The sequence below is a fragment of the Python bivittatus genome, unplaced genomic scaffold, assembly GCF_059951505.1.
Source record: "Python bivittatus isolate LINGU-HERP-01145 unplaced genomic scaffold, Pbiv_v1 ctg000220_np1212, whole genome shotgun sequence".
Lineage (NCBI taxonomy): Eukaryota > Metazoa > Chordata > Lepidosauria > Squamata > Pythonidae > Python > Python bivittatus.
In genome coordinates, this window is record NW_028277048.1 from 26,185,252 (window position 1) to 26,199,610 (window position 14,359).

General features: G+C 40.8%; 1 protein-coding gene across 1 annotated transcript in view; it reads right to left on the minus strand.

Moving 5' to 3' along the window:
- Window positions 1-14,359, minus strand: part of CA10 (carbonic anhydrase 10 (inactive)) — a 364,325-nt gene that overhangs the window by 174,668 nt on the left and 175,298 nt on the right. The gene's annotated exons all lie outside the window — the stretch shown is intronic.

Sequence of the window (14,359 nt, forward strand, 5' to 3'; positions counted from 1 at the left end):
GCTTCTTTTTAACTGATAAACAGAAGGAGTAGCCTGAACATGCTTCAAAATGATTCAGAAGATGGCTTCAGACCGAACATCTCTGGAATTCATTAAAGAGGCCATATATTTTTTCAACTTCCACATGAGCCTGAAAAAGGATGCTGTTGCTTTAAGAGTCACATTAATAAATTAACCTCCTTGAAGCAGCAGCACCCTTTTTCAGGCATGCACAGAAGTGTGCAAAAAAACCAAAGTTTCAAAGTTTAAGACAAATTGTTATCCTGCAAGCCGAAAGCATGTTGAACTGCCTGTAAGAAATCAGTAAGAGAACCAATGTGGTATAGGGGTTCAAATGTCCGGCTGAAGTAAGGGAACTCAGGTTCAAGTTACTTGACCTCTTGGCTCACTGGATGAATTTGGGTTAGTCTTTCCCTGTTAGCATTTCACACTGTTGTTGTCTTGGGGATAAAATGAAGTTTTCCCCATGTATGTTGCCTTGAGCTCTTTAGGAAAAAGGCAAGACCCAAATGCAGTAAACATCTGAGGCACATCCTATTTTTAAAAAGGGGGTTGCTGTGCATCATCAATGAACTGTTATTCTGAATTTCCAGAATTCCAGTACAAAATACTAACCAAAATGTTTTGTGGAATAATATAGTACGAGCAGAAGCAGTCTTCTCTGGCACAAGGTGTGAATTCTTCCAATCCTATGGTCACCTTTCTGATATACTGTCAAACATCGTTTTGGAGAATCTGTCTGCAACCAATGGGAATGGAATTTAAGGAATGCAAAAGGATGCAGGAGGAGGGAAGAATGAAACGTTCTGTTGGCAAGTCAACTTCAGCTCATATAATGCTGGCATGCGTGGTTTTATAACCTGCAATCTCCTGGTAGTTTGTACTTCTCGAGTTCCCAGACTGCACAACTTTGTAAAACAAGTATGCATGTGTTCAACACAGCTGTCACTGTGTTGAAGGGACAAGATTTGGGAAGTACAGCTAATGGAAGAAAAGCTGAGAGATAAGCAATAGGAGTTTTGGGACATTGCAGCAGTATCTACCCACCACTGATGTGGCGATGACAGCATGAATTTCTTCGAAATAAAATTTAAAATGAATTCAGGATAAAAGTTAATTGTATGGATGGTGCACTGAAGTTCTGCAATTTAAAAAATAATGCACATGAGGCCTTTATCTGCCTCTGTCTTCCTTACTCTCTCTCCCAGGCATGTATCCTTTCCACTGAACTTGAGGGATGACATTTTTCCAAAGTTCTGATCAGCAGCTCATTCAAAAGCACAATATTTCCCCAGTTTAACCATTTACTTCCTATCATTTAAGTCTTATGGGTTATTAACTCACAATATGCTTAACACAAGACTCATAGGCAGCATCATAACAATATAAATCTGAAATTCAATTCAGAAGGTTTTTAAAACTTTAGAATTATTCATTAGTTTCTTAGAATTGTTCCATTTAATGTATGACATCTGATATTTGATATTGTCACTTGGTGGCATAACAGTGAGAAGACTGATATGATTATTCCATGGCAAACAGTGGATAGTTCTACCATTTAAAAGAGGAGAAAGGAAATGGTAGGAAATTGTCTCCTTTATTTGCAAGCATGAGCATAAACAGAGCCCAAATATTTCACATCAAGGTATTCAACTTGAATTGGAATGGATTTTAATGTGTGTTGGCCCATGCCTTTTACAGGAGATTAGACTTCTTTGGACTTTTATGTTTATTTTAATTTGGAAGATCACTGGTGACATTTAGGTGTAGTGTGGGCTTTGGCACACCTAGGCTCCATGCCACTAATTCCTGACATGTATTGGTTTGCAGTTTGCAGCTGAAAAGAGTTCAGTCATGTTTCAGAGCGTTTCTGGAAAAGTAGTCAGTTTTAGAAAGCTTTAGTCAAATGTGTATGTTATGCACAAATGTTTGGAATTAAATGATAAACACTGCATAAAATTGCTTGCCGTTCCATTATTAATCCTTCTTGGGCATGAAAATGTTGTTAGATAAAGGTAGAAATGAGGTTTTAAACTAATTACAGCTGCAAAAACAAAATTACTAAAATATGGAAATCCTTGAGTGTGATGTCATTAAAGGACTGGATTGTAAGATTTTGGGAAACAGATCATTGTTTTAATGAACCTGATATGACTTGACACAGGGTAGGAGACATGAAAGACTATCTATCTATCTATCTATCTATCTATCTATCTATCTATCTATCTATCTATCTATCTATCTATCTATCTATCTAGTTTGTATACTGCCCATCTCCCTCAGCTGGTGACTCTGGGCGGCTCACAATTAAAACCAAAAACTTAAGCCATTAAAATAACAATACCATATAAATAATTAAAATTAATTAATCAATTAAAATCTGACTATAAAACAACCCTATACATAAATATTAAAAAACATTCAAGGTGATGGGAGGGGGGCAAGGTCAATTTCCCCACAAGCCACTTCCACTGGTATGCTGATGATACCTCATCCCATGGCGCCAGATGATCTCACCCAATGGTTTCATGCAGATGTTAAATAGGAGCGGCGAGAGCACTGAACCTTGAGGCATCCTGCAAAGTAGGGGCCGTGGGTTGGACCTCTCACTCCCTATCAACACCGATTAGATTTGGCCTTGGAGAAAGGAGCTGAACCAGCACAGCACTGTGCCACCTAGCCCCAATTCCTGCAGCTGACCCAAAAGGATACCATGGTTGATGGTATCAAAAGCTGTCAAGAAGAGCAAGGATGGATGCACTACCCCCATCCCGCTCTCACCAGAGATCATCCAAAAGTGCAACCAATGCTGCTTCTGTCCTATAACTGGGCCTGAAACCTGACTGATAGGGGTCCAGATAATCTGTTTCCTCCAGGATTGTCAGGTTCAGCCCAAAGAACTCCATGAGACAGTGCAATACAGTTCTGTTGTGTTTATTAGCTTCCACCTCAAGACAGAAATCTCTCCAGACTGAACCTAAGTTCCCAAGCCAGCAAGCCACAACACCGTGAATTCCTTAGGGTGGTGCCAGTCTCAACTTCTTAAACTTCCCACGCTCCTGCTGGGGGCTAGGGAAACACTCATCTCCCTGAGCGTGGCCTTCATAACACCATTCCATCACAAGGATCCTCTGAAGCTGCTGCGTGACCACCTTTTCCACCACCTTTCCTAGAAAGGGAAGGTGGGAGACTGGACGAAAATTGTCCAGAAGGGTGGGATCAAGCAATGGTTTCTTGAGGAGGGGACAGACCAAAGCCTCCTTGAAAGGCTTCAAGAACACCCCCTCCCACAAGGATGAATTGACCACCACCAGTACCCACCCTAAAGTCACCTCCTTGGTGGTTTTAACCCACCAGGAGGGACAAGGATCCAAAATAAAAGTAGCCAAACAGCCCCAAGGACCCTGTCCACTTCCTCAGGGCTAATAGGATCAAACTGTTCCCAGATAACTGGGTAAGAACGCTCCCCGGGCATCTCCACTGGACCCGCCTCATGCTTGGCCTCCAACTGAGAGCGGATCTGAGCGATTTTATCCGTCAGGTGTTCAGCAAATTCTTCTGCATGGCCCTGTAGATAGTCTTCTGAGCCCTCCCTACCCAGGAGGGACCAAGTGACCCTGAACAGGGCTGCTGGGCGACACTCTGAGGATGCAATAAGAGCGGAGAAGTAATGATGTTTTGCCACCCTTACTGCCGTTCAAATAGGTCCCACCTCCCTGTGGAGGGGGGCAGCATAGGAGAATCTCACGGCCACCAGGGAGTGGTCTGACCATGACAGAGGGGATAAAATAAAATCCCCCACCAGATCACGCTGCCACTTCTCCGACAAAAAAACCATGTCTGGAATGTGACCACTGTCCCGAGTCAGGCCAAGGATGACCTGGGATAGGCCCATGGCTGCCATGGTAGCAATGAACTCCTGAGCTGCCTCTGAGGCCAACCCAGGGATGGCAGATTAAAGATCCCCAAGACCATAAGCCTGGGGAACTCCACTGCCAACCCTGAGATGGCCTCCAGCAGCTCAGGCAGGGAGGCCGCTACTCAGCAGGGAGGCTGGTACAATAGCAATACTCCCAATGATCCCTTGTGCCCAACCTCAGGAACAGGGTCTCACATCCAGCAACTTGTGGAGCAGAGCCCCTGAAGGCTAGCAGAGATTCCCGGATGACCACTGCCACACCCCCTCCCCTGCCCTGGGGTCTCGGCTGGTGCCAAACCCTAAACCTGGCTGGATATAATTCCAAAAGGGCAACACCCCCTTCTGGTGTCAGCCAGGTCTTGGTAATGCATGCCAGGTTGGCCTGCTCCTCCTCAATAAGGTCGTGGATAAGGGGTGCCTTATTATTGACTGACCTGGCATTCAGCAGCAGCCGCCGAAAGCTTGGGCCTTTGTAGGCCTGCTGACCAGGGTCTGGGCTTAAGCCCATAGGGCCAGAACATGCCACCGGTATAATGGAACCGCCTACCCTCTGGCTCCTGTCATAACGTCCCATGCCTGTCACCACCTGAATACCCACCCTGAATTGCCCAAGGTGCTCCTCCCCCTACCCTCCAGGCCTCCGACCTAAGGAGCCCACCATACCATGAACTATACAGGGCAAGAGGGGAATAGGGGGGTGGGGAAATGAGCCCCTGTGGCAGTTCAGCTATCTGCTCTCAGCGCCAACAGGGGCTCAGTCACCCCAATTCCCCCTTCCCAAACACTCTCCCTCTCTCAACTGGCCTCTCTCATTGGCCGGTGAGAAGAGGGCCACATCCACTCCTACCCTCTTCCTGTCTCCCACCCAGGCAGAGGGTAGCACATTCATCCCACATCCACATCCATATACCCCACACCCCACAACCACTTCAGTCTCCCTGGCCTCTTCTCTAGGGATGAGGGAAGCCCCTTTGCCACATAGGGGCTAAACCCACAACCCCCAAAGTCCCAATGTCTCTATGGGTTCCAGGTACTGTGGGCCCTCGGGCTCTGGCCTCCGCTCCGCCATCACATCTGCCTCAGCCTCAGCTCTGGTGCTCTCGTTGCCACCGTCCCGCTGCTGTCACCGGTGGTCTCACCGCTGGTGCTGCCGCTGCCAAAACAGCATTGGGCTTGGGCCTTAGCTCCACAGTCATTCCCACCCAGCTGGACCAACTCTGGGCTCTGGCGTCACCACACTCAAGCCCAGGCATTGTTCTCGGCTCAGACGGTGCAGCCTCAGCAGCCACCACCAGCACTTTCCTGCCACCATCACTGCCACCGTTGTACACCTGGGTCCAAGTGCCGCCTGCTGCCACACTTGCCCCTGTTGCCCACATCCTCTCCTCGCCGTCCTTGCTGTCTTCATCCCAGCCACCACCACCACAACTCTCCTCCCCACCGCGATGGCCCACCTTGAAAGGAGGTAATGCCGGGGGATCTCTACACTCACCCCACATTCACATATAGATCCCATACCTCTGACTCTCCTCAGCCCCATTCTGGTTATGGCCAAATGCTGGTAATTGCTGGTAATTGCTGGTTAAGGCTGGGAGCTACACACTAGGCGTCTGCTCCTTGCCGCCATCTTGAAAGTAAATAAATAAATAAGTCTAGTTTAAAATAAGGAACATAATTTAAAAAAGAAAAAATCCAAAGCACTTCTAACCTCAATTGATTTTAGCAACAGAAAAAATTATTCCCAATTCTCTTACATTAAAATCAAAGGGCTTTAAAAGCATTTAGAATTTAAGCCATGGCAATCTTTTTTCCTATAACTTCTTGGCAGAATAGTTGCAATTAAAATGATAGTTCTTAAAATTATATTCCCCTTTCAAACACTTAGAGTTCCCTTATCTAAGATTGGATTTATACAGGAAAAAAAATTAAATGTATTCATTATCACTCAAGGCACAAATGATCAGGCTCAAATTTGTATCCTACTGTGGACATACTGTGAGAAGACCTAACTCTCTGGAGAAGGCTGTAATGCTGGGAAAGGTGGAAGGAAAGAGAAGAGGGTGACCAACAGCAAGATGGGTGGACTCAGTTACAGTTGTGATGAGTGCACTGTTGGAAGATCTGAAAGACTAGGTTAGGAACAGTTCATCATGGAGAAAAACTATGTACAGTCATTGCTCAAAGTTGACAATGACTTGATGGCACATAATCCATCATTCATTCATTCATTCATTCATGCATGCATGCATGCATGCATGCATGCATACATACATACATACATACATACAAATGCACATGCACACACACACACACACACATACTGATAAAAATACCAGGATCCAGGCTTTATAGATTTCAGTATTAGAGAATATGGATAGGTCAGAGTTGAACTGTTGGGTTTGTGTGATGTTTTCTGAGCTTGGTTGTTTTCCTGCAGAGATTTCACTATCAGATTAGGTAACATCATCCGTGCATGGGAGAGTGGCGTTTTCTTGGTTGGGGTATGGTTTCTTCCTTGATGGTTCCTTGATTAGGATAACATTTCTTCCCTGACTGTTTGTCTAGGGCTGTTTCCTGCTTATCGGGGTGCTGGTTGCCAGAAAGAATGTCCTCTGAGCTCCTTTGTTTCCTGCCTTGTCTTCTGTTTTTACCTTTCAAGCGGCACATAGATGGTCTGTCTCTATGTGTCTGTTGATGGCTGATTCGTGAAGATGCATGCACGTGTATGTGTCTATATGTATATACAGTAACACACACATATACACAAAGTTGAACTGGATGTATATACCCAAAATGAAAACATCAAAATGCACATACATGCAGTTACAACAACCAACTTTAAAATTTAAATTCCTTGGTATCCTGTTGGTCTCTAATACCTTCTGGAACTACTTTGATCAAGAGTGTTCTATCAGCACAGTGATTATAATAGTCTTGTAAATAGAAAGTTCCTGGTGTGAAACCTGGTATACACTTTTATTTTTATTTAGATGTTTTCTTTCCCTGAGTTTCCCTGTCACATCCCCCCACCAAGAAGTCCAGTGGTGCATTATAACTAGAAAAAGATGAAATGGTGCCCCACTAGACTTATTTTAAAAGTAGCCAGCTCAAGGAAAGAAGCATTATAATTTAAAAAATACCAATTTATACTGGGTTTTGAACTGACATCCTTCTATTTACAAGGCAAGCATTATAGCCACTGTGTTTCTGTAGTACGACTGATAAGGGAAACATTAGACAGTGGTAAACTTTGACACAGAGGAGCATTCCTTCTCTGCAAAGTAGTCAATGAATTGCTGAAGTTTGCCCTTAACGAAGAGAAGCACACCAGCCAAAGCAGAAAGGATAAGTTGAAGTGACATATGGGGGGAAAGAGCAGTTTAAAACTAAACAGGAAAATGCATCCAGAGGTTGCATTTGTGATGGGAAGGAGGTGAATATAGACTGAGACTCTCTGTTCCAAAAATGGTTGCCAGCAACCAGGCAGTGTGAATAAGCCCTACATTGTAGAATGTTCCATTAAAAAATAAATACTGATAGTATAGTTGCCTGGCTACAGAGAGAGGGCTTAGCTCAGCTAGTAGTGAATGCTAACAAACATATATTTAATTAAAAGGTAATAAGAAATACACAAGGATAGAAAAGTTTTGCTTCTATCTAAATTCCCTCTTGAAAACAGGGAAGCACGAGAAAGAGATAAAAACAGAAAGTTCTCTTTTGTCTCTTAAATATGGAAACTGATTATAGTAAAAATAGGCCAGATAAGAAACAGACACAGGGACAGTGTATAAAGATCCTTCTGCTGATCTACCTCTTGCTATTTGCCCTACGGGTTAGAACAGCTCATAAGTGCAAAGAGATGATGCAGTTTCCAACAATTAGAGACTTGGTTATTGATGGGAGCCTATTTCTGTTAAATATATTCTGAAGAAGAACTGGTTTACAATTTCCCATGAGACAAGAGCAATGATTTCTTCTTAGCTTTTAAGATTTTACAAAACAAAAGCATCAACAATTTTTGAAGAATGATCTATATCCACATCATTTCAAACAAAGAAACCTCTTCAATATTATACAAAATTCTTTTTTCAAATGCAGTAACTGTCTTAACATTTTAAAAATATATGGAAAGAGATCTTGGGATTTAAACCCAATGAGTCAGCTTGGTAGTCTAAGATATAAATTCATTTTTAAATCTATTTTGGTAACTTATCATGGGTTGTTATTACATGTATATTATACAAATAATTCAGAGTTGATCCTATATCCCCTTAAAATTGCATGATAATAATTAAAGGCTTTCTAGATTGTGTTGGAAAGACTATAATTAAATTGTGTCACCATCTCTGGAAGCCAGGGCCATTTTTGCTATTCATTTTTATTGAATGCTTTTCAGGAAATGGTAAAAATTACACACCTCTTTAATAATTAATACTAGTGCAGCAGCTTTAGTATTCATTTTCCCTAGAAAACGTAAGAAATTAAGTTAGTGTTTGCTGTGAGCAACAAGATCCATTCTAGCTTTAGTTACAATTACAAAATAATTCCTAAAATATTGTTTCTACCTATTCAAATGTCTTTTTGAAGAGATGTACTAGACATGTGGATGTTTAAAGTGTTGCATCTTCCCTTAATATTAAAAATGTATGTTTATATACTCCAAGCAGTACTCCTGCCACCATCTCCTTCTGCTCCTTGCTTTTGTGTAGCTTCTTTTTCTTCTTTTTTTTATTTACTGTGTTTTTTTGATCAAAAAAAAAATTACCTTTGGCTTGATCATTCCAACAGTGCATCATTAAACATCTTGACAATTAGTTTACACAAGAATGGAAAGGTCAGGTGATTAACAGGACAGTTTAAATTACCTCTGTTTGTTAGTTGCTCTACCCTGCTTCAAATTGATGCTCTTAAAAGTCAGATTTGTTACTTTGTCTCACTTGCAAATGAATTGGATTTACCACTTGACCAAGCATGAAATTATCTTTTCAATACTAATTCAATAAGCATTGAAGAAGTTGGAAGCAATTATACCATCTATAAGGAGGCTAGGTTTTTAAATGACATTTTACATTTTCAGACACTAAATACAGCACAATTGTCCATGCATAGCATGCAATGACAAGAGAGTTGATGACTAAGTTATCTCCAGCCAACCACCAGAGAATTTGGGTTATAAAACTTATTGATTGGGGTAACAATAACATTCTGAAAAGCTAATGAAATAGACATGAATCTCAGAAGGTTTGGCTGTGAAATACAGTCACTTTTTAGCATCTCTTTCATATTCTTGTTAGCATGACCAGTCCATGGTCAAGATATATAGTTGAGTATCATCAGTACACAGATACCTGACTCCAAACTGATGGATGACTTCACTTGGTGGCTTCTTGTAAATATTAAACAGGAGGGGTGAAGTAGGGGCTTTGAATTTGCCTCCCCATCACTATCTGAAACCAGCCACAGAGAAAGGAGGAGAACCACCAAAACACTGTGCTCCCTACTCCCAATCCATGCAGTCAGTTCCATAGAACACAATGATCAATGCTAAGAAATCAAGGAGGGCCAGGACAGTTGCATCACCTCCATCTTGGCTCCACCACAGGTCACTGATCAGTGTGGGGTGGCACTGACCAGTCAGGAGGGACAAAAATCTAAAAAAAATAGGTAGTTGGGTTAACAGATTTGAGGATCCTTTCCACTTCCTCAGGGGATACAGAATCAAACTCTTCCTAGCTAACCAAGCAAGACTGTGCCTTTACCACCTTGATTGGACCAGCCCAGATAAGTCTGACTCTGAGCAACTGTATCTGGCATGTGCTTAGAATATTTTTCACAGAAGCCTACTAGATGATCCTATGGTTTGTCCCTCCCCCAAAAGGAATGGGTCACATGAAAAAGGGCTGCTGGTCAACTATTTGCAGATGTGATAAGAGCAGAGAAATAATTGTTTCCCACTGTTATTGGCACAATGTAATCTCTAATATGGGCTCTTAGATGTGCTCGGTCAGATTCACTGTTTGCCTTCTTCCAACAGTGCTCTACACACTCCTTTCCTGGAGCTCCTTGGAAATCCTGGATCAACAGACACTGACAGGCCACATAACAGTAATCTGATCCAATCCCCTCTTCATCTGCCTGTTCCAGGCAAAGACTAAGGCCTTAGACAAACAAGCAACCAGATCCACAGGAAAAAACCCAAGTTTATACTAGAACCCCTCTGGATCTATTAGAAACCTGGAGCACACCAATCTGATAGGTCCTATCTCCTTGTGGGTGAGGGAACAGCACTAGCAAGCCATGAAGCAATCAGAGAGTGATTTAACCATGCCAAAGGATTAACCATGCCAATGGTAATGGCCTCCACCTTCAGAAGATATCATAATTGTCCTGAGACAAAAAACAAATCTAGTGTGTGACCTCCAGTATGTGTCAGGCTCTCAAAGATTTGAACTTTTCTTCAGAAGAATGCATTTTACAAATGCTAAAGTGTGAAGCTCAGTCTCATGTATCTTATCCCAGCCCCTTTGTCTCCAACATGGCCACTAGCTGTCGATCCATTTTTTACTAATTTCTGCACAATGTTAACATCCAAATTTAGACAATCTCTGCTAAACTAAAGCAACTAATTTTCAAACTTAGGATACATATCTTATGACACATGATTTAGCACTAAATACTAAAACTAACCACATTTTAAGTTTTGGTCATAATACTAAATTGTGGTTTAATTAAAAATGAGAACAAAAGCTATCCCCCTCCACTTCAAAGCCAAACTACATTTTTCCTTGTAATTCCAAATTATATTATGTAACCACAATATATAAGCACATGAATGGATAATTTCCTTTTACATAATTTAGTCCACATACAAATGATAACCAACATTTTATGACGTGTAGATGAAAGAAATCAATTATACTTCATGAAGCTAAGTAGTTCTTTTGTCTGATGAAGGGCCTGTGTAGTATAAACATTTGTCTTATCCTCAAATGCTTCAGCACAATTGAAAAGAAATCAGCTATGAAAAGAAGCAGCTTTTGCTGATACTAAGACGATAAAGACATGACTTGTGCTAAGACTTCCCCACCTCCCCTAGATGAACACAGGATAGAGCAGAATGCAATTAGCACAAAAGTGGATTGTTTTATATTTCTCCAAACTCCGGACATTTTAAAATTAGAACAGGGTCCTCAAACTTTGCAATACTTTGCCCCCATAAAATGATTAATGAATGTATGCCCCCCCATGTATAAAAATAAATAATAAATGAATAGAACAGATAAAACTGCTGTAGCTGGCAGATGGTTTTGACAGATGGCTAGACCCATAGGTTTAGTCAACTCTAAAACTTGCTCCAGGCTTTGCTCCCCACTTTGCCTATGTGAACTTGCTGAAAACTAACCCAGGCAAAGTAGGAGTCAGCTTTGACTGTACTACTATCTGGCCTATGTGAGCCTCATCAACTTTATAAAAAGCTCTGTGACTCCCTTTAAGTACCTCTGAATCCCAGAGAGGGTATAACCCAGAGAGAACCCTTGAATTAGGAAAATCCTTTGGGAAGAATTTGCCATTCATTAGGCCATCGGGTATCAATTTACTCCTTGTTTTTCCTTGCCTAGAATGTAAATTGTTATTAAAGAATAGAATAGAATAGAATAGAATAGAATAGAATAGAATAGAATAGAATAGAATAGAACAATAACTTTATTGTCATTCCAATATACACTACACACCAAGTGCATAATGAAATGAAATTCTGTTGTAGTTGGCTTACAATTTCAATCAAACACTAAAGTACAAATAAAAATACCATAGTTACTATAAAATATACATTCTTTACACATTCAACATTTCAAAAAGGAAAAAAGTAAACAGAAAGAAACCCCACCAATTTCCTGTTCTGATTGTTCCTGTGGTTAGAAGAGATTTAGTTATGTAATTACTGGACTTCTTGAAGGCTATTAAACTTCAGAAATCTTTATCTTTGATTTGCATTTCAGGTTTGTTTGTTTTTTTAAATATTTGTAACACATGGAATTGGTTTCTACCTGCCCAGACTTTTGTTTCCTGGGCAAATCAGCACAGAAAAACCAAAAAAAAATCACACTATACAATTAATGAGGAGTGATAAATAAAACAAGGAAAGGAAAGGTTGAAAGCAAAAATGGAATTTATGTGGCCTTCTTGAAAGAAAATACACATGAAAATGAAAACTACACATGGAAAGACTTTGCACATTTTGCTTCGTGCAACATTTTTTTAAAAATCTCAAATTCTTCGCCAAAATAAAACTGAATAAAATCAGCATTGCCTGAGTTCAGCAGATATAGCCATGCGCTGCCACAAGAAGACCAAGTTTTATCTGCCAGTCAGGTAGGTATTAAAAGATGAGGAACCTTTCAGGAGCAAGAAACACTCAGCAACACAAATTTGAACTAATATGGAGGAATTCAAAATTCAAAGCCAGACTTTTAAGAGCTAAGCACTCCAAACCCATTGCTTGAATGGTTAATCTGTCAGTGTTGCAGTTCTCCTTGGACTGGTATGTCTAGGGGGAAAGTCTTATTGCACATAATGGTAATATTCTTTTCTTTCTAAATGAAGAAAAAATAAGGGGCTTCCAAATGGAACATTTGATAAGTACTGGCTGTGCCAAATCAACATGCCTACACCTCTGCAGACCACCATGCTTAACTGGCCATGATGGCCATTTCCCCCTTGACTTCTGAGAGTAGAAACAACAGCACTGAGGGACAATGTGAGCAATGACTGGGACTGATGGTGCGGAAGAGAAGCAAATGAAACCTCATACTACTGAGCCCAGAAGTATTGTTTTTCCTTCAAACGTCTGGTATGAAGTTATAATTACTGCTTTGGCCATGTTGGGGGGGGGGCATGGTCTTCAAGCAATCTTTCAAGATGACGATAGCGAAGAATTTAAATTTGTTATAGTTTCCCACTCCAACCAACTCTGGGCAGTGTACAAAATCAGAAAACAGTAAAAACAATTAAAAACATAAAACACTACAGACACCCTGGACTAAATTAGTCATAACAGCAACAGGAAACCACAACAGGGGCCATCTTGTATCTAGAAATGGCTCTCCTCAAAACTAATTTTAGGCTTTTCCTTAAAGTTAAGCTTTACCAACTAACATGGTCCAGATTAATCTAACTGACTTCTTAATATTTCAAGAAAGTTCATATTGCAAACTGAGAAAAAACTACTGCTCTCCCTGTTTCTAACTGCCATTCTAAACTATTACAGATATATTGCAAAAAAAAAAAGAAAGAAAGAAAGAAAGAAAGAAAGAAAGAAAGAAAGAAAAGAAAAGAAAAGAAAAGAAAAGAAAAGAAAAGAAAAGAAAAGAAAAGAAAAGAAAATTGCAGAAGTGTCTAACAAGTAGTGCAAGAGATTTTCAAAGAACTCCTGTTAACCCCATTGGGAAAGTTGCATATCCATATTCTACAGAAACAAAGGAAAGAAAATAAAAAGCAAACGATTACAGTACGTAATATGGTTGTGCAACATATTGGATTTAAAAGCAAAAAGATCCTTTGTAATGGGGTGGCATTCACATAGCATTAGTTGGCAATCCCTTAAGCGATCCCACTTTTTCCTGAAATCACAGACTTGGTTTAAAGGTTATAGACAGAAGCTAAGTGGGCACTGGGTCTCTCCGCATGCTCTGGATCACCTGTTTGCCTTTGACTCCAAAGTGTTATACAGCCCTAGTGAAAAACTGACAGGTAACAGAGTGTTTGACAGGAATTTCTGACACCAATGACAAATTTCAGGAGGTTGGCTGCCATCTAGTTTTATGGTTCATCCCCTTAGAAGAAAGAATGTAAATGTTCAATTGTATACTCACCTGGGAATAATACTGAAGACAGGTAAGCCTTGTGTTAGAGAACATCTTTTCTCTTGCTGCAGTGCCTCACTTCCCATTGTACCCACTCAGAAGTTCCACGACAGAAAAAGTTCAACACACACATAAATACAACCCCTCTAACTTCCTTAACTGTTGATTAAAAGCTACATGAATATTAAGTAATTACAAATGCAGAAGTGGGAAGGTTTGTCCCCAAATTCTGTGTTAACAATAGAACATGTAAAACAATAGCGACAGTTCTTGGATTGTGTAGATGTCATGTTTGGAGGAAAAAAGAAAGGTAATGTAAGATAATGGTTCCAATAGAAGAGAAGATATGTAGTTCAGGGTTGAACTGTGGAGTCCTTGGTGCTCTCTGAGCTTGGTTGTTGGCTTGCAGACGTTTCATTATCCAACTAGGTAACATCATCAGCAAAGCCCACACTCACTAGGCGACTGATGATATTGCCTAGTTAGGTAATGAAATGTCTGCAAGCAAACAACTAAGCTCAGAGAGCACCAAGGACTCCATAAGATTATGATTGTCTGACATTTGTGCTGTGGTTGC